Source organism: Balaenoptera acutorostrata, chromosome 18 (genome assembly GCF_949987535.1).
Source record: "Balaenoptera acutorostrata chromosome 18, mBalAcu1.1, whole genome shotgun sequence".
Classification (NCBI taxonomy): Eukaryota; Metazoa; Chordata; class Mammalia; order Artiodactyla; family Balaenopteridae; genus Balaenoptera; species Balaenoptera acutorostrata.
Genome location: NC_080081.1, coordinates 29360004 through 29381014, shown reverse-complemented (window position 1 = coordinate 29381014; position 21011 = coordinate 29360004).

The following is a 21011-nucleotide window of genomic DNA, read 5'->3' as shown; positions in this document are numbered from 1 at the left end:
TGAGAGCAAACACACGCATCATACCCAGAAGGTTACTTGTGCCCCTCATAATACCTATCCTCTCTCCCCTTTCTCCTCAAGAAATCACTGATTTCTTTTCTGTCACTCTAGATTAGTTTGGATGTTTTAGAATTTAATGTAAAAGGAATTGTGTAGTATGTACTCTTTTTCTGTCTATCCTCTTTCACTCAGCATAATTATTTTGGATTCATCTATGTTGTGTGTATCAATAGTTCATTCATTGTTATACTGAGTAATATTCCATTATATGGATTTACTACAATTTCTTTATTCATTAACCTGTTGATGGACATTTGGGTTGTTTCCAGTTTGGGCTATTACAGTAAAGCCACTATGAACATTCTTATATAAATCTTTATATGGACATGTACTTTCGTTTCTCTAGGTAAATATTTAGGAGTGGAATAGTAGGATCATATGGTAAGTCTTTGTTCAGCTTTTCAAAACTTGCCAAACTGTTTTCCAATCCATTTTACATTCCTAATTACAGTTGGATAGGAGGTGTAGGTGTCCTGCAAACATTTGGGATGGTCACTCTATTTTTTTTTTTTAACTTCTTTATTGGAGTATAATTGCTTTACAATGTTATGATAGTTTCTGCTGTATAACAAAGTGAATTAGCTATATGTATACATATATCCCCATATCCCCTCCCTCTTGTGTCTCCCTCCCACCCTCCTTATCCTACACCTCTAAGTGTTCACAAAGCACCGAGTTGATCTCCCTGTGCTATACAGCTGCTTCCCACCAGCTATCTATTTTACATTTGGTAGTGTATATATGTCAATGCCACTCTCTCACTTCATCCCAGCTTACCCTTCCCCCTCCCCCTGTCCTCAAGTGCATTCTCTACATGTGCGTCTTTATTCCTATCATGCCCCTAGGTTTATCAGAACCATTTTTTGTTTTTTAGATTCCATATATATGTGTTAGCATACAGTATTTGTTTTTCTCTTTCTGACTTACTTCACTCTGTATGACAGACTCTAGGTCCATCCATCTCACTACAAATAACTCAATTTCATTTCTTTTTATGGCTGAGTAAAATTCCATTGTATATATGTGCCACATCTTCTTTATCCATTCATCTGTTGATGGACACTTAGTTTGCTTCCATGTCCTGACTATTGTAAATAGTGCTGCAGTGAACATTGTGGTACATGTCTCTTTTTGAATTATGGTTTTCTCGGGGTATACGCCCAGTAATGAGATTGCTTGGTCATATGGTAGTTCTATTTTTAGTTTTTAAAGGGACCTCCATACTCTCCTCCATAGTGGCTGTATCAATTTACACTCCCACCAACAGGGCAAGACGGTTCCCTTTTCTCCACACCCTCTCCAGCATTTATTTTTTTTTAATTTATTTTTTAAACAATCACTTTTGTTAATTATTTATTTATTTATTTGTTTATGGCTGTGTTGGGTCTTCGTTTCTGTGCGAGGGCTTTCTTTAGTTGAGGCAAGTGGGGGCCACTCTTCATCGCTGTGCGCGGGCCTCTCGTTATCGCCGCCTCTCCTGCTGTGGAGCACAGGCTCCAGATGCGCAGGCTCAGTAATTGTGTCTCACGGGCCTAGTTGCTCCGCGGCATGTGGGATCCTCCCAGACCAGGGCTCGAACCCGTGTCCCCCACATTAGCAGGCAGATTCTCAATCACTGCACCACCAGGGAAGCCCTCCCGCATTTATTTTTTGTAGATTTTTTGATGATGGCCATTCTGACCAGTGTGAGGTCATATGTCATTGTAGTTTTGATTTGCATTTCTCTAATGATTAGTGATGTTGAGCATCCTTTCTTGTGCTTGTTGGCCATCTGTATATCTCTTTGGAGAAATATGTATTTAGGTCTTCTGCCTATTTTTGGATTGGGTTGTATATGTTTTTTGATATTGAGCTTCATGAGCTGCTTATATATTTTAGAGATTAATCCTTTGTCAGTTGCTTCGTTTGCAAATATTTTCTCCCATTCTGAGGGTTGTCTTTTCGTCTTGTTTATGGTTTCCTTTGCTGTGCAAAAGCTTTTAAGTTTCATTAGGTCCCATTTGTTTATTTTTGTTTTTATTTCCATTACTCTAGGAGGTGACTCAAAAAGGATCTTGCTGTGATTTATGTCGTAGAGTGTTCTGCCTGTGTTTTCCTCTAAGAGTTTTATAGTGTCTGGCCTTACATTTAGGTCTTTAAACCATTTTTAGTTTATTTTTGTATATGGTGTAAGAGAGTGTTCTAATTTCATTCTTTTACATGTAGCTGTCCAGTTTTTCCAGCACCACTTACTGAAGAGGCTTTCTTTTCTCCACTGTATATTCTTGCCTCCTTTATCAAAGATAAGGTGACCATATGTGCATGGGTTTATCTCTGGGCTTTCTATCCTGTTCCATTGATCTATATTTCTGTTTTTGTTCCAGTACCATACTGTCTTGATTACTGTAGCTTTGTAGTATAGCTGAAGTCCAGGAGCCTGATTCCTCCAGCTCCATTTTTCGTTCTCAAGATTGCTTTGGCTATTCGTGGTCTTTTGTGTTTCCATACAAATTGTGAAATTTTTTGTTCTAGTTCTGTGAAAAATGCCATTGGTAGTTTGATAGGGATTGCATTGAATCTGTAGATTGCTTTGGGTAGCATAGTCATTTTCACAAAGTTGATTCTTCCAATCCAAGATCATGGTATATCTCTCCATCTGTTTGTATCATCTTTAATTTATTTCATTAGTGTCTTATAGTTTTCTGCATACAGGTCTTTTGTCTCCTTAGGTGGGTTTATTCCTAGGTATTTAATTTTTTTTGTTGCAATGGTAAATGGGAGTGTTTCCTTAATTTCTCTTTCAGATTTTTCATCATTAGTGTATGGGAATGCAAGAGATTTGTGTGCATTCATTTTGTATCTTGCTACTTTATTCATTGATTAGCTCTAGTAGTTTTCTTGTAGCATCTTTAGGAGTCTCTGTGTATAGTATCATGTCATCTGCAAACAGTGACAGCTTTACTTCTTCTTTTCCGATTTGGATCCCTTTTATTTCTTTTTCTTCTCTGATTGCCATGGCTAAAACTTCCAAAACTATGTTGAATAATAGTGGTGAGAGTGGGCAACCTTGTCTTGTTCCTCATCTTAGTGGAAATGCTTTCAGTTTTTCACCATTGAGAATGATGTTGGCTGTGGGTTTGTCATATACGGCCTTTATTATGTTGAGGTAGGTTCCCTCTATGCCTACTTTCTGGAGAGTTTTTATCATAAATGGGTGTTGAATTTTGTTGAAAGCTTTTTCTGCATCTATTGGGATGATCATATGTTTTTGTTTTTTTGTTTTTTTTTGTTTTTTTTTAAATTTTTATTTATTACTTATTTATTATGTTTATTTTTGGCTGTGTCGGGTCTTCGTTTCTGTGTGAGGGCTTTCTCCAGTTGCGGCGAGTGGGGGCCACTCTTCATCGCGTTGCGTGGGCCTCTCACTATCGTGGCCTCTCTTGTTGCGGAGCAGAGGCTCCAGACGCTCAGGCTCAGTAGTTGTGGCTCACGGGCCCAGTTGCTCCGCGGCATGTGGGATCTTCCCAGACCAGGGCTCGAACCCATGTCCCCTGCATTGGCAGGCAGACTCTCAACCACTGCACCACCAGGGAAGCCCCGATCATATGTTTTTATCTTTCAATTTGTTAATATGGTGTATCACATTGATTGATTTGCATATATTGAAGAATCCTTGCATTCCTGGGATAACCCCCACTTGTTTATGGTGTATGATCCTTTTAATGTGCTGTTGGATTCTGTTTGCTAGTACTTTGTTGAGGACTTTTACATCTATCTTCATCAGTGATATTGGCCTGTAGTTTTCTTTTTTTGTGACATCTTTGTCTGGTTTTGGAATCAGGATGATGGAGGCCTCGTAGAATGAGTTTGGGAGTGTTCCTCCCTCTGCTATATTTTGGAAGAATTTGAGAATGATAGATGTTAGCTCTTCTCTACATGTTTGATAGAATTCATCTGTGAAGACATCTGGTCCTGGGCTTTTGTTTGTTGGAAGATTTTTAGTCAGTGTTTCAATTTCAGTGCTTGTGATGGTCTGTCTATATTTTCTATTTCTTCCTGGTTCAGTCTCAGAAGGTTGTGCTTTTCTAAGAATTTGTCCATTTCTTCCAGGTTGTCCATTTTATTGACAAATAGTTGCTTGTAGTAATCTCTCATGATCCTTTATATTTCTGCAGTGTCAGTTTTTACTTCTCCTTTTTCGTTTGTAATTCTATTGATTTTAGTCTTCTCCCTTTTTTTCTTGATGAGTCTGGCTAATGGTTTATCAATTTTATTTATCTTCTCAAAGAACCAGGTTTTAGTTTTATTGACCTTAGCTGTTGTTTCCTTCATTTCTTTTTCATTTATTCCTGATCTGATCTTTATTAGTTCTTTCCTTCTGCTAACTTTGGGGTTTTTTGGTCTTCTTTCTCTAATTGCTTTAGGTGTAAGTTTGAGTTGTTTATTTGAGATTTTTCTTGTTTTTTGAGGTAGGATTGTATTGCTATGAACTGCCCTCCTCTTAGAACAGCTTTTGCTGCATCCCATAGGGTTTGGGGTCGTCGTGTTTTCATTGTCATTTGTTTCTAGGTATTTTTTGATTTCCTCTTTGATTTCTTCAGTGATCTCTTGGCTATTTATAGCATATTGTTTAGCCTCCATGTGTTTGTATTTTTTACAGATTTTTTCCTGTAATTGATATCTAGCCTCATAGTGTTGTGTTCGGAAAAGATACTTGATATGATTTCAATTTTCTTAAATTTACCAAGGTTTGAATTGTGACCCAAGATATGATCTATCCTGGAGAATGTTCCATGAGCACTTGAGAAGAATGTGTATTCTGTTGTTTTTGGATGGAATGTCCTAAAAATATCAATTAAGTCCAATTAAGTCCATCTTGTCTAATGTGTCATTTAAAGCTTGTGTTTCCTTATTTATTTTCATTTTGGATGATCTGTACATTGGTGAAAATGGGATGTTAAAGTCCCCTACTATTATTGTGTTACTGTCGATTTCCCTTTTTATGGCTGTTAGCATTTGCCTTATGTATTGAGGTGCTCCTATGTTGGGTGCATAGATATTTACAATTGTTATATCTTCTTCTTGGATTGATCCTTTGATCATTATGTAGTGTCCTTCTTTGTCTCTTGTAATAGTCTTTACTTTAAAGTTTATTTTGTCTGATATGAGCATTGCTACTCCAGCTTTCTTTTGATTTCCTTTTGCATGGAATATATTTTTGCATCCCATCAGTTTCAGTCTGTACGTGTCCCTAGGTCTGAAGTGGGTCTCTTGTAGACAGCATATATACGGGTCTTGTTTTTGTATCCATTCAGCCAGTCTATGTGTTTTGGTTGGAGCATTTAAGCTGTTTACATTTAAGGTTATTATCGGTATGTATGTTCCTATTACCATTTTCTTAATTGTTTTGGGTTTGTTATTGTAGGTCTTTTCCTTCTCTTGTGTTTCCTATCTAGAGAAGTTCCTTTAGCATTTGTTGTAAAGCTGGTTTGGTGGTGCTGAATTCTCTTAGCTTTTGCTTGTCTGTAGAGGTTTTAATTTCTCCATCGAATCTGAATGAGATCCTTGCTGGGGAGAGTAATCTTGGTTGTAGGTTTTTCCTTTCATCACTTTAAGTATATCATGCCACTTCCTTCTGGCTTGCAGATCTTCTGCTGAAAGATCAGCTGTTATCCTTATGGGGATTCCCTTGTATGTTATTTGTTGCTTTTCCCTTGCTGCTTTTAATATTTTTTCTTTGTATTTAATTTTTGGTAGTTTGATTAATATGTGTCTTGGCGTGTTTCTCCTTGGATTTATCCTGTATGGGACTCTCTGCAATTCCTGGACTTGACTGACTATTTCCTTTCCCATATTAGGGAAGTTTTCAACTATAATCTCTTCAAATATTTTCTCAGTCCCTTTCTTTTTCTCTTCTTCTTTTGGTACCCCTGTAATTCAAATGTTGGTGTATTTATTATTGTCCCCGATGTCTCTGAGACTGTCCTCAATTCTTTTCATTCTTTTTTCTTTATTCAGCTCTGCATTAGTTATTTCCACTATTTTATCTTCCAGGTCACTTATCCGTTCTTCTGCCTCAGTTATTCTGCTATTGATTCCTTCTAGAGAATTTTTAATTTTATTTATTGTGTTGTTCATCATTGTTTGTTTGCCCTTTAGTTCTTCTAGGTCGTTGTTAAATGCTTCTTGTATTTTCTCCATTCTATTTCCAAGATTTTGGATCATCTTTACTATCATTACTCTGAATTATTTTTCAGGTAGACTGCCTATTTCCTCTTCATTTGTTTGGTCTGGTGGGTTTTTACCTTGCTCCTTCGTCTGCTGTGTATTTCTCTGTCTTCTCATTTTGTTTAACTTACTTTGTTTCAGGCTTCCGTTTGCAGCCTGCAGGTTCGTACTTCCCATTGTTTTTGGTGTCTGTCCCCAGTGAGTGAGGTTGGTTCAGTGGCTTGTGTAGGCTTCCTGGTGGAGGGGACTGTCACCTGTGTTCTGGTTTGTGGGGCTGGATCTTGTCTTTCTGGTGGGCAGGGCCACGTCTGATGGTGTGTTTTGGCGTGTCTGTGAACTTAGTATGATTTTTGGCAGCCTCTCTGCTAATGGGTGGGATTGTGTTCCTGTCTTGCGAGTTGTTTGGCATGGGGCATCCGGCACTGGAGCTTGCTGGCCGTTGGGTGGACCTGGGTGTTAACATTGTGATGGAGATCTCCGGGAGAGCTCTCGCCAATTGATATTACATGGTGTCGGGAGGTCTCTGGTGGTCCAATGTCCTGAACTCGGCTCTGCCACCTCAGAGGCTCAGGCCTGACACCAGGCTGGGGCACCAAGATCCTGTCAGCCAGAAGGCAAGCCTCCACTTCCAGCTGGACCCAGTGCTGGTCCTTTTCCCACAGCTGAGTCAGTGAAGCAAAACTGGTCAAGAGGTGCTGTTCTCACTCCAACTTTTCAGCTGTAGATGTTTTTTTGATGTATTTGTGGGGAGGAAGGTGATCTCTATGTCTTACTCCTCCGCCATCTTGAAGGTTGCCCTGCAGTAGGAGACTCCACTAAAGATGCCAACCTCCGCAAGAGCTAGAGGTGCAGAGACATTTTTTTCAGAGGGTTTGCAGCTTGCGTTTTTTTTCTTTTCCTTTGTGCTTCGTCTAGTTTCTCTTGTTCACAGGGTGCTTCATGCAGAGGCCTCGCACCTGGCACTTCAGATCAGAGTGCTTAGTGCAAAATGGCTGCATTGACACCTCAGCTTGGTGGGCCAGGCCTTGTGTGGAAGTGCTTCCCCTGACACTCGGTCAGTCTTTTGCATGTTAGCCACTCTAATAGTTGTGTAGTAGCATCTCATTGTAGTTTTTTTTTTTTTTAATTTTATTTATTTATTTATTTGTGGCTGTGTTGGGTCTTCGTTTCTGTGCGAGGGCTTTCTCTAGTTGTGGCAAGTGGGGGCCACTCTTCATCGCGGTGCGCGGGCCTCTCACTATCGCGGCCTCTCTTGTTGCGGAGCACAGGCTCCAGACGCGCAGGCTCAGTAATTGTGGCTCATGGGCCTAGTCGCTTCACGGCATGTGGGATCCTCCCAGACCAGGGCTCGAACCCATGTCCCCTGCATTGGCAGGCAGACTCTCAACCACTGCGCCACCAGGGAAGCCCCTCATTATAGTTTTAATTTGCATTTTCCTAATGACTAAAATTGTTGACTATTTTTTATATACTTATTTGCCATACATATATCTTCTTTGGTGAAGTGTCTGTTCAAATATTCTGACCATTTTAAAATAATTATATTAGTTCTTATTACTGTTGAATTTTGAAAGTTTGAATTTTAATATTTTTTACTAGTAGGTTGCTTTTTTTTCACTTAACCATGTCTTTTTAAGAGCAGAAGTTTTAAAATTTGACAAAGCCAATTTATCTTTTTTTGTTGTTGTCATTGATTGTGCTTTTAGTGGCATAGCTAAGAAATCTTTGCCTACCTGAAGGTCACAAATAGTTTCTCCTATGTCTTTGCCTAGAAGTTCTATAGTTTTAGATTTTACATTTAGACCTTTGGGGCATTTTAAATTAATTTGTATATATGGTTTGAGATATGGATTGAAGTTCAGTTTTTTTGTATATTAATATCCATTTATTTCAGAACCATTTATTAAAAGACTGTTCTTTCTTATTGAATTGCCTGTGCACATCTGTTAAAAAATCAGCTGTCCGTATATGTATGGATCTACTTTTGGAATCTCTATTCTGCCCTATTAATCTATTTATCTACCTTGTACCAATATCACTGTCTTGATTTTAGATTTATCATAAGTATTAAAATCAGGTAGTGTTAGTCCTCCAAGTTTGCTTTTCTTTTTCAAAGTTGTTTTGACTATTCTGAAGTCCTTTGCATTTCCATATAAATTTTAGAATCTTGTCAATTTCTATACAAAACCTCCTTTTTTTGATTGGAGCTCTTTTGAATCTATAGATCAATCAGGAAAACAGACATCTTAACAACATTGAAGTTTTCAACCTATGAACATGGTCTACCTCTCAATTTATTTAGGTCTTTCTTAATTTCTCTGAGCTATGTTCGATAGTTTTCAATATGTCATGCATATCTTTTGTCAGACTTATCCCTAAGTATTTCACTTTTTTATGCTATTGTAAATGGTATTCTCATTTCAATTTTAATTTCTGATTGTTGCTGGTATATAGAAATAAGGTCGATTTTTCTATGTCAATCTTGTATCCCACAACCTTGCGAAACTCACCTATTAGTTTTAGTAGCATTTTTTTGAGATTCCATGGGATTTTCTACATAAATAATTATGTATGTCTTCTCTGAATAAAGACAGATTTTCTTTTCCAGTATTGAGGAGTTCATTTCTTTTTCTTGCCCTTTTGCACTGGCCAGAATCCCCAGTTTAATGTTGAATAAAGTCCTGAATGTAGACACCCTTGCCTTGATCATGATCTTAGGGAGAAGGTGTTTGGTCTTTCATCACTAAGTATTATGTTAGCTTTAGGGGTTTTTTTGCATTATATATAACAGTCATCTTGTGAGTCCATCTTTTAAGAGCATATTTATAAATAGATAAATACTCCTTGCGCTGATGTTCTAAATAATAGAGGCAAAGGGATTTTCCTAAATGATTGTGAGAAACTCACTTTACCTTCTACATTCTCAATTCACCAGACCATTGTTAGCCTTTTATCTCACGCTGGGTATATAACAATAATTGAGGATTGCTGCCAACTTTTACAGTTCTTTCTGAGCCCACTGGGAGCACCACTAGAGTGTAAGCTGTATTTTCCTTCTAGGATTCAAGCACATCTGGCTGGCTGGTTGAGTGGGCCTGCAAGAGATCTATTTACATGAATACATGAAGCTTCCTGGGAAAGAACTCACTCTTAAGAAGGAAAAGTCAGGCAGGGAAGACTTAGCTTAACAAGTGCCTCAGGCATCAAAGGAAGCCTTGATTTTATGTGTAGCACTTTGTCAGACTCTCAGCCAATGTCCCTGATCCAGCTCCACATAGGTCTTATAGAAAATAGGAGTTGAGTATACAAGTGTCCACAACCTCACTCTAAGACAGGAGGACACTAAGTATCTCTAATTTGGTCTCTAGACACAAAGTCAAAAAGTAAGAGGTGCATTTTCCTTTTTATGGAGGGAACACAGAATGGCTTTGGCACATATAATTTTCTAGAGAGCTTGCCACATTTACCATCATGAAGGCTGGGTCCTGCAGATGCCAAGTCTCCATGCAGGTAGTGGAGGCAGAATGGATCTGCTCCTGGGGACTCCCAGGTAAACCTGCAGGGATTTTGAGTGAATCTGGACATCCCAAAATTATGCTTAGGGGACAAAGTCAGAAGAAATATAGGTTGTTGCTATCAGAGCACCTTAATTCTATTCGCTAGGTGGGTGTTATATGGTGAAATATGGGCAACATATCTTGATTAGGTTAATTTAAAATACTTTTAATTTTGAGTCCAGTTTAATGAGATAAAAGAAAGAAAAAAAGATAATAAAATCAACTACTAATCAACATATCTTTATAAAAAAGGCCTCTTGTTTGGCACAATAATTATTTTCCTGCTATTCTTGACTATTTTTAAATGATGAAAACTTTGCTGTGATTTCTAAGTGCTAATTAATTCTAAAACTCTCTCAGGTCTGTAAATGGTAAAGAGTGCAGAGGACGTGATTTAGAAAAATATTGTGTACTTTAAGTTCTGTTGCTGTATAATTGATTATTTTTCTACTGCTATGCCTTTATCATTTGTTTTTGAGAAATAAGACAAAGCCAGTGACTTGAAAATGATAAACTAAAGAGATTTTGTATTAGAACATACTATTAAGGGTGGTAGCCTGTAAATGCTATTATCCATTTCTTTGTGAACAGATGCAATCTAATTGTCATAAACAGTGCTGGCGGTGCTCCAAGCATGTGCCACCTGGGGCAGGCATTGCTTTAGTGACACAGAACTCGACTTTCACAAATCTTCATTCTGGTGACTTTCACAGTGGCCTTTAGTGCCCAGAGCCAGTTAGAGTAACTAAAGAGGAAAATGGCGTATGAGATATATTTGGGTTGGCTAAGAGGGTACTTGCTCCAGACACCACGATCCCATACAAAATAAGATTTTGCATTGTTTGAGGACGAGAATATTTCTAAAATGGGTATAGTATTATATCAAAATCATAATAACAATAAGTGTGTCATAGTCATATCTTCTTAGAACTTTCAGATACTATTTTCCCTAGGTGACTTTATTATTTTGATATCAACTGCCATTTCCTTAAAACAGGTTTTTTATAAAAAATTTTCCTTATTTTTCAAACAGTCTTAAGATTTTTAAAATTTCTACTGGCATCTTAATTTTCACTGTTGAAAAAGAAAAATATCTCTCTTTCCTTCTAAGCTATTATTTTTCCTCTTATCATTTCTCTGTCATTCTCTTGAAAATATACTTTTTTTGCTTGTGTTGTGGAAAAGAAATGGAAGGGACCTAGTCTGGAATTGAGACAATATGAAGATTCTGGCAAGTAGATAAGGGTCTAGGGAAGTATTTAGCAACTAAAATCCTTGGAATTGCATCTAAGAAAAGTAACACGTTGCAATATTAAGAAAAAAAAAAACCTTTCTGGCTCTTTTTAGCTTAATCGTAGGCTATACTAAACTATTAGATTACTCTTTCAGAAAGAGTTATCAAGAACTACAAAGGCCCAAACTTTTACCCTTTCTGCCAGCTAATGAGCAAGCCTGCCACAGTTCGATGGAGTCTGGTAGAAAACACGAAAATCCTGGCCCTGAGAGTAACAAAAATACAGCACAGCAAATAGTCTGAGCATCAGCACATACTTGTCTTTTTTCCCTTTGCCTACAAGCTCCATGTAGGCAACACAGATAGGCTCAGATGGATGACTTCACGGAAGTGACTTGAGTTACAGGAGAGGAACCCTAAGCTTCGGGAACCTGAATTTTTTTTATAATGGGCAACAATCATGCCTATAACCTTCAAGGCTGTTTGCTGTACTAAATCCTTGAAGAGATAGTTCAGAATGAATGACAGTGCCTTGTTTCACAAGAGGTGTAGAATCATGAGAGACTCATGGAAAATTGTCTCCCAACAAGTTTATATATAGGACCTAGCTCTTTCCCAAAGCCAGGAGTTGACCAGAATTTGTGTCTTTCTGAAAGCAAAACTGAGACCAATACTCACTGGTGTGCTGACAGATGTTTAACAACTGGTTCTCTGAAAAGAAAAAAAGCACTAATTTGTAGCATTTGCTGATTTCCATGGTGCAAACATTCCTACCATGGCTGATTTTAAACTACCAATAGGACCACTGAACATGGAGTTAGGAAGAGATGTACAGTAGCACGCATTTGTATAGTATTTCTACCATACACGTATAATAGACGTAAATAGTCTCAAGAGACTGGATAACACCAAAATTTAGTAAAATAATTAGGAAGTGATCAGTTTTGAGTATTTACCAACTTTCAATTTAATATAATATTTAATTGTAAGTTTATGTAATTAATTTTTAATAATAACCATCTTTAACAACTGGCCTGCAAAATTCCTGAAAATTGAACAATTGGCTCTTGCAAGCCAGTCTTAGCCAGCCCAAGCACCCCACTGTTAGGACTCCTCCCTGTCTAATTAATCAAGTTCCATTGGACATTCTTCAAAACCTAGTCTCTTTTGTGTTTGTTCTACTAGCTTATTTAAAAATCCTTTTTCTCGTTTTATTTAAAGCTAAAATGATATTCATATAACCTGTTTATTTTTCAACACCATCTGGTTAACATAAATAAATCTGATCTACTGTATCCGAACTTAGAATACGTTAGAAATAACACAAATTATATAACTTTGGGGGTTCTCTTTTGGTTGTTTTCATTACTATGGAGTGAGTGTGAATAGAAAACCTATTTGACTTTTTCTTGGAATTTGATATTTTTGAACCATCTTTTTTCTGAGGATTATATAATGAGAATTACTTCTGTAAAGTCTGTCACGAATTCTTGGGAAATTTCATAGGCTTTAAGCTGGACCAAAAGCAGTGCTCTTACAGATGGCTAAATCAGACTCATGCAAAAAACAGTAACTGAACACTTATGTGCCACATACCAGGCTAACTGAATTATTTCACATACTTTTTTCATTTAGTAATTAAAAAAACTATGAAGTAGGTATTCATTTCATTTTATGGATGGGGATGCTGAGGTTAGTCTTGGCTTCTTTATTTTTATTTTGAGAAGGGAGTGTGATTATCATGCACCCCTCTCTTCTCATGATCAGTATATAGTCATTAATTATTTCCGTGGCATTTTTAAGTAGGGAACCTTGACAAGACTGCCCTAAGGGCTCCAAGAGCAGAAAAAATATCTACATTCTGCTTGAATTGGTTATATATTTTTGGCCATAGTGATAATCCAGAATGAAATTGTGGGCCACACATTACTAAGATATGCAAGAACATTTCAAATGAAAGTAATCAAATAGTATGTTCATCAAACAGTAACTATAACTCAGTTTCAGGAAAAGTCACTGTCAATATCATTAAAAATGGTGCATGGAGCTATATAAATGCACTGATGAACTTTTTTTCAGGTGGTTTAAGCTCAGACTAACAAAAAATATCAAAGTTTTCATAGGTGATCATTTTATCTCAGTGAAATATCTTCTCTTTCAAGAAAGAGGAAAAGACCATAGCAAACTAATAAAGACTTTGGGTTAAGTATAGCTTCAGCGAGTTTTTCAAGAGAGAAAAATACTCTGACCACTTCATTTGATAAATCTAAAGCAAATGAGAAAACCAGAGTTATTCACATCACTTGGTTTGTTGTACTACTATCACTTACCTTACGAAGGAGAAAATAAATTGCTCTCTTTCCACAAGTAATAAAAATGCTGCAATTGTATACTATAATTGCATAATATGAGTCTGGATATAGCTTAGCAAGCTTCTGTTTAATTTGTGAGTGTATAGAAATCACCATTTCAGTGGATTTATTTTGTGTCCATTTCATAACCACCATATCAGTGGGTATATTTTTAATGATTAATTGTCATCTGGGGATAGCAATTTAAAAACTGTAGAAGACATTTAGTATCTCATGTACACTATTTAAATTCTCAAGATAGAGCCTGTTGCTTAGCTTATTTTGTTGGTCTATATTTATTGCTGGACAATCTGTTCCTTTGGGGAGATATCTACCTGCAGCTGGGGTGATGCGCTGGTATGGTAAGTTTCATAAGGTGGAGGGTGTGGATAGGGTAATTTCATTTAGAATGACCTAGGCAGATAGGCAGCATAAAGTAATTTTACCAAGGAAAGATTAGGCACCAGAAAACTATAAATGATTTGAAAAATATGTATTTTTCTTTTTGTGTTTCTCTATTTTCTAATTTTTCTTTAATGATTATGTATGATTTGGGAAATAAGGAAATAGTACCACTACAATGTGATTTTTACTTTTTCCTCTGTAGTTTTTTTTTTTTTTTTTTTTTAAAGGATTTTCTTATTTATTTATTTATTTATTTATTTATTATTTTTGTCTGTATTGGGTCTTCGGTTCGTGCGAGGGCTTTCTCCAGTTGCGGCAAGCGGGGGCCACTCTTCACCGCGGTGCGGGGACCGCTCTTCATCGCGGTGCGCGGGCCTTTCTCTATCGCGGCCCCTCCCATTGCGGGGCACAGGCTCCAGACGCGCAGGCTCAGCAACTGTGGCTCACGGGCCCAGCTACTCCGTGGCATGTGGGATCTTCCCAGACCAGGGCTCGAACCCGTGTCCCCTGCATTAGCAGGCAGATTCTCAACCACTGCGCCACCAGGGAAGCCCCCTCTGTAGTTTTATAGTTTTGGTCTAATTCCATTTAGCAGAGAAATTTCAAATTCTAGCAATATGATGTTGCTTTAGAAAAGATAAAATATACTGGCAAAAAAAAAAAAAAAAGAAAGAAAGAGAGGAAGAGAAAGAGAGAGAAAATTTAAAATATATTTGTTTTTTAACCAATCAGAGCCGGTACCAGGTACCATTTTGAGTTGTTTAGGTTTATAACAAGGCATATGCTGGGGCTGTTGGAGCTGGAGAGATACAGAGATATGTACTGTAAGACAAGGCCTCTGACTTCAAGTTCAGTTCTGTAAATCTTTATTGAGCATTTTAATGTAGAATAGGGATCCAGAGGGGATAAGATACAATCACTGCCTTCTCAAAGAGCTAGCAATCCAGTTAATTATAGGAACAGGAAAATAAAATTAACAATGCAGGGAAATATATATGAAGGGTCCAGTGAATGACCTGAGAGTTCAGAGTGGTGGGAAATCAATTCAATGTGGGATAAATGAAAAAGATCTCATGAGAGCTGTGGGATTTGAATTGGTCTTATTGGATGAAGAAAGCTTGGGTAAATGGGGGTATGATAGAGGGCTTTGTTTGATTGGGGGAATTGCTGCAAAAGGTGTATAGGTAGGAAAACACAAGGCATGTTCGGGAGTCATGAATAAATCTGTTTTGTGGGCTCATGGTGGAGAGTGGTGGCAGATAAAGTTGGTTAAGTACGGATAAGATTTCACTGAAAGCTTTTCTAATATGCTTTCATAAAATGCTTTGGATATAGCTTTTTTTTTTTTTTTTTTTTTTAAGTTTCAAGTTCATTTACTATTTAGACTACTTTGGGGCTGACCAGCCAGCCTGTGTCTGATAAGGAGAATAATGTGTTGTCCTGCATCTGCTTCTCAGCCATGTCTTGCCTATGAACCCAAAGCCTTAGAATTCTCTGTAATGAATGAGAGCCCAAAGATCATCTTAATTTAACTATGACTTTATTATGTTGTCCTGGCCTTCTGATGTGGAATCGTTATTGGGAGTTTCCCTGTAAGCTAATAAATTAGCTTACAGAAAATGAATTTCATAGAATAGGCCCCAAGGGAAGTGTTATACTGATATCCATTTCATACACTTGTTTATAAAGTTGATGCACATTGTATTATGGTAGTAATTAAAAAACATAAAACCAGTTTTACAGATATTTTTAAACACTTTCCTCTTTCCACCTATTCTCCTTGTTAATCCTCATCAACTTCTGCCATTTTCAAAAGATGATGGTGGTGGTGTTGACAATAATTATTCAAAATAAATATTTTAAAAGCAGCATAACTGTGTTGGAACTTGTTCACACAACACTAAATTATCCTGAGGAGATGGTCACTGGGTATGAGTGGGGTAGTGGGGAGAGAACACAGTCCATCAATGAAGCTAATGCTTTGGTCCATTTCTGCCTATCCCAGTCCCGTTCAGCTACAGATACAGAGGGTTTTCCCTACGCCAGGCTCCTCTCCTGCCTGGATTTTGAACTCATCCTGTCCAAGGCAACAATATATCACTGGAATCATACATACCTGATGATGGGATCTGGAGTGAATATAAATTGAGTAGCATATTCCTATGAACCACCCCCTCAACCACTGTCCTCCTCTCCCTCCATTGTGTTCAACACAGTCTTAAGAAAAAATTCTTACCATGACTTCCTTTTCTGTACTCCAGTATCACCTTCAGAATGGCTGTTATGCTTCTAACTTCAGCCTCTTGTCTGGGACCCTATGTTCTTCCTAAGCCTTTTCAACCCCTTTCCTGGGAATTCTTGCTAGAACCCTGAGAAGGGCATAAGACTGGTTCAGAACCACAAAGCTGATATGGCTGTGGCTCTAAGGAGGGCCACCTGAGTATCTATATCAGATTAATTGACTTGGAGTTTGTTACCTTTCTTTGAGGTGTTTGAAATGTTACTTCCTTCTTAATTCTCAGGGGTGTATAAGGAAATATACATAAGAACACATCTAGTGTAGTAACCATTTATTAAATTCTTAATGTGTAGACGAACAGGCAAGTATATGTTTAAGGAGTTAGATATGCATTTCCTTCTTTTGGTTTGTAACACAAGAGCTGTTATTAATCTGAAAGCATCTGAGACCTAACTGATTCACAATTTATATCTGCAAACTGTATGTCTTTATAGTGGTTTTTAAATATCTGATAACTATATCTTTAAACCTTAGAGTGAATATTATATTTTCAAATGAGTACTAACTTTTTATATAAATCAGATTGGACCAGGTGCCCACCTAGATCATACTATTCTAGAGAATATTTGATGCTTCATGTAGTTCACCCACTAAGTCTACTGAACACCTACTATGTGCAAGTCAATATGCTATAAAAATGAGTAAAGCATAGTCCTGGCTCTAGTGTGGAGGGATTAAGACAATGGCACATAGACATGGACACAGAACAGGGTAGCCAATACAACCTTTAAAGGACAAGAAAGCAGTTTTAATAATAATGACATGATCTTAGTTTTTTATCCTTGGCTAAGATAAAGAATAATTATATACTCAAGGTGCAAATTATTCCTGGCTTAATTATCTCTATCAATTTGAAGGAACAGACACTCAGGTGTGCAGACAGATGCCATACTCCGTTGGGAGCACTTAATCTATGTCTTTTTATTGGGGCGGAGGTAGGGAGGATTCACTGATTTAAAATGATGTTACATTCTTTAAGAACAAGGTAGCAGAAGACCTTTTCTTAAACTGTATTTCACTATGCATGACCTTTGCCTGAATGTTCTTCGCAGCTACAAAGACAGCCTAGCTGATGGCAAAATCCACATTTTCATGTCAAGCTAATTTAGGGAACATTTCATCCCTTAGCTTCACAGTGTGAAGAACATTAATAATTCAGTGGTTTGTATACATTTCCATTCATTCTCCTTGAGAAGATGTTTACACTGCAAAACAATGGTGCAGGGATGGCGGAGTTGGGAAGACCTGCCTCTTGGGTTGGAGACATGCTCTTGTGGTGTCTTTTTTGCCACCCCATCCCCATGCTTCCCCACAACCCCTGGCTCTTTTAGAATATCTGTGGCTTCAGCAACAGTGAACATTCAGTGGAGCTGAAGGAGTGGTAGGGTTTATTAGTGCCTTATGCCTTTAGCAACCCCTCATTGATACCCTTCATGCCATGTCTGTCTAGGTTGTTAAATAATTTTTTTTAAAGTTTCTTTTCTATACTTTGGTGCAAAATTGTTTACGCTGGGTCAAAACAAAGATTTTTTTAAAATGTAGACTTTAAGGGAAGATTCCAGAGACTTGGTCCCTTGGGAATTACCCCTCTGTGAAAAAATTCTATTTCTTTTGTACTAGAGACCTGGCAATGGCAAAATGGACTGCCACTGTGAACCATTTATTCTGTCTCACTGGACAGAATAAATGGTTTCCTAATTGAAGCTATGTCATGACATGAACTGTAAGATGTGGTAGCAATAATTTACTCTCAGCTTAAAGAGATGACAGAAAATTCTCTGCTCTTTTTAAAAGCTTTTTTTCCCCAACTAGACTGTGAGATAATGTTTAAAAAAGGAATACTCTTTGCAGTACTATTTACACATTAATTTAAGCTACATAGTTTGCAATATTTTAAAAGAACTAATTAAAAAGCATTGTGTGTGTGCTTTCGAATAGCATCATTTTTAGTAAGTACATCAGAGTTTCTTAAGCATAATTTCATTTATGGTGAATTGTAAGTTCATTTATTATGTCCTATAGGCCATAGACGTTACATTAAAACATGTATATATGTAACAACTCCACACACACACACACACACACACACACACACACACACTTTGTTTATATTAACCACTAACACATGGAAATTTAGTATAATAACAATTGTGGGATTTCAGAAATAATAGGCAAAATAATTATTCCAAATGATGTTAAGATACTTGGTAATCTAGTTAGATCTCTATACCACACCTTTCACAAAAATACATTCCAAATAGTTAAAGGTATAGACACTAAAAAAACCCTCAAACTAGAGGAATGCTAGAAGAAAAGGAATGAAACATAGGTTTATAATTGTGGGATGAGGAAGGGCTATCTCAGCATGATGTAAACCTAAAAACCATAAAGAAAATCAACATAATAAAAAATTTATTTGAAAAGATAAAAGTAAATGTAAAAGATAAGTGAGAGGTTGGGAGAAAAATATATGCAATGTATGTAAAGACAAAAGATTAATATCCAGATTATCTTACTAACATTCTACTAATAAATATGAAAAAGACAATCAGCCAAATAGAAAATTGACAAAGAACTCAGAGTTCCTTTAATGAAAGAAGGGGTATAAATGTCCAAAAACTTATGAAAAAATGACCCATTTCAATAATTATTAAATAAATGAAAATTAAACAATAACAAGATATATTTTTCACCCACTTGATTGGCAACATTTCAACAGATTGATAACATGTGTCTTTAGTGAGGGGAAAATGGGCACTTTCATAATTGTATTGATGGGAGTGAATATAGGTATAGCTTTTTTTTTTTAACATCTTTATTGGAGTATAATTGCTTTACAATGGTGTGTTAGTTTCTGCTTTATAACAAAGTGAATCACTTATACATATACATATGTCCCCATATCTCTTCCCTCTTGCATCTACCTCCCTCTCACCCTCCCTATCCCACCCCTCTAGGTGGTCACAAAGCACCAAGCTGATCTCCCTGTGCTATGCGGCTGCTCCCCGCTAGCTATCTATTTTACGTTTGGTAGTGTATATATGTCCATGACACTCTCTCACTTTGTCCCAGCTTACCCTTCCCCCTCCCCATATCCTCAAGTCCATTCTCTAGTAGGTCTACATCTTTATTCCCATTTTGCCCCTAGTTTCTTCATGACCAATTTTTTTTTTTTTTTTTTAGGTTCCATACGTATGTGTTAGCATACGGTATTTGTTTTTCTCTTTCTGACTTACTTCACTCTGAATGACAGTCTCTAGGTCCATCCACCTCACTACGAATAACTCAGTTTCGTTCCTTTTTATAGCTGAGTAATATTCCATTTTATATATGTGCCACATCTTCTTTATCCATTCATCTGTCGATAGACACTTAGGTTGCTTCCATGTCCTGGCTATTATAAATAGAGCTGCAATGAACATTTTGGTACATGACTCTTTTTTTTTTTTTTTTTTTTTTTTTAAATTTTTATTTATTTATTTATGGCTGTGTTGGGTCTTCGTTTCTGTGCGAGGGCTTTCTCTAGTTGTGGCGAGCGGGGGCCACTCTTCATCGCGGTGCGCGGGCCTCTCACCGTCGCGGCCTCTCTTGTTGTGGAACACAGGCTCCAGATGCGCAGGCTCAGTAGTTGTGGCTCACGGGCCTAGTTGCTCCGCGGCATGTGGGATCTTCCCAGACCAGGGCTCGAACCCGTGTCCCCTGCATTGGCAGGCAGATTCTCAGCCACTGCGCCACCGGGGAAGCCCACATGACTCTTTTTGAATTAGGGTTTTCTCAGGGTATATGCCCAGTAGTGGGATTGCTGGGTCGTATGGTAGTTCTATTTGTAGTTATTTAAGGAACTTCCATACTGTTCTCCATAGTGGCTGTATCAATTTACATTCCCACCAAAAGTGCAAGAGGGTTCCCTTTTCTCCACACCCTCTCCAGCATTTATTCTTTGTAGATTTTTTGATGATGGCCATTGTGACCGGTGTGAGATGATACCTCATTGTAGTTTTGATTTACATTTCTCTAATGATTAATGATGTTGAGAAATCTTTCATGTGTTTGTTAGCAACCTGTATCTCTTCTTTGGAGAAATGTCTATTTAGGTCTTCTGCCCATTTTTGAACTGGGTTGTTTGTTTTTTTGATATTGAGCTGCATGAGCTGCTTGTGAATTTTGGAGATTAATCCTTTGTCAGTTGCTTCATTTGCAAATATTTTCTCCCATTCTGAGGGTTGTATTTTCATCTTGTTTATGGTTTCCTTTGCTGTGCAAAAGCTTTTAAGTTTCATTAGGTCCCATTTGTTTATTTTTGTTTTTATTTCCATTTCTTTAGGAGGTGGGTCAAAAAGGATCTTGCTGTGATTTATGTCATAGAGTGTTCTGCCTATGTTTTCCTCTAAGAGTTTGATGGTGGCTGGCCTTACATTTAGGTCTTTAATCCATTTTGAGTTTATTTTTGTGTATGGTGTTAGGGAGTGTTGTACTTTCATTTTTTTACATGTAGCTGTCCAGTTTTCTCAGCACCACTTATTGAAGAGGCTGTCTTTTCTCCACTGTATATGCTAGCCTCCTTTATCAAAGATAAGGTGACTATATGTGTGTGGGTTTATCTCTGGGCTTTCTATCCTGTTCTATTGATCTATATTTCTGTTTTGTGCCAGTACCATACTGTCCTGATTACTGTAGCTTTGTAGTATAGTCTGAAGTCAGGGAGACTGATTCCTCCAGCTCCATTTTTCTTTCTCAAGATTGCTTTGGCAATTCGGGGTCTTTTGTGTATCCATACACATTGTGAAATTTTTTGTTCTAGTTCTCTGAAAAATGCCAGTGGTAGTTTCATAGGGATTGCATTGAATCTGTAGATTGCTTTGGGTAATAGAGTCATTTTCACAATGTTGATTCTTCCA